Raw genomic sequence first — 952 nt, forward strand, 5'->3', positions numbered from 1 at the left:
ACACCCTCAAATATAGCCTTAACGAAGCATTACCGGGTCAGCTAGTTCTAAAATAAAAACATTGTAGGAGGATAGTCCGGGCGGCGGTCAATAAAGGTGTCAAAACAGTTTAAGAAAACTATTTATTGTTAACGAACGTTTCGCCCCACTTTGCAGGGCTGTCAGATTGAAACACAGATTAAAACTGACTAGGTTGTAATCAATCAGTTGTGATCTCTCTTTCAATCTGACAGCCCAGACGTACCCCTGCAAAATTGGGCAAAACGTTGATTAACAATATATAGTTTATTTTACTATATTGATAGCTTTATTGACCGCCACCCGAACTATCTTCCTATAATCTAATTCAAAAGGTCAACTCTCTTCTTCCAATAAAATAAAAACTATTAAATGTAATATGAATTTGGTGAATGACACAAATCTTCCTTGTTTAAGTGTAATAATTTATTTCATATATTTTTATTTTTTCTTCTTTTAATAACAACATTGTATATAGTTAGGGGTGTCTTTTGTACGAGACTATACCCCCTCCTTCCATAATGACCTGTTAAAAAAAATATATATATATAATATAACGGTTATATCAACCATGTAAGGCCCATACCAGGCCGATCTGGTATAAAATGAAAATAATATTTCGTATACATCAACAACGTTTCGGGAATATCTCCCATCTTCAGGTTGTTGTTACATAGTCATGTTGCAGCATAAATCGAAGATTTTGCAAGAATTTTCCATTAATGGTATTCAGTAACAGTCTTCATTCATAACCATATTATTATATTCTTAAATTAATATTCTTCTACTGGAAGATTTTATTCCCGAGGGAGATATTCCCGAAACGTTGTTGATGTATATGAAATAAATTATTACACTTAAACAAGGAAGATTTGTGTCATTCACCAAATTCATATTAAATCTATAAACTCTTCTAGTAGAAAATTATTAATTT

The sequence above is a fragment of the Halyomorpha halys genome, unplaced genomic scaffold, assembly GCF_000696795.3.
Source record: "Halyomorpha halys isolate HHAL.00 unplaced genomic scaffold, Hhal_1.1 Scaffold1754.1, whole genome shotgun sequence".
Lineage (NCBI taxonomy): Eukaryota > Metazoa > Arthropoda > Insecta > Hemiptera > Pentatomidae > Halyomorpha > Halyomorpha halys.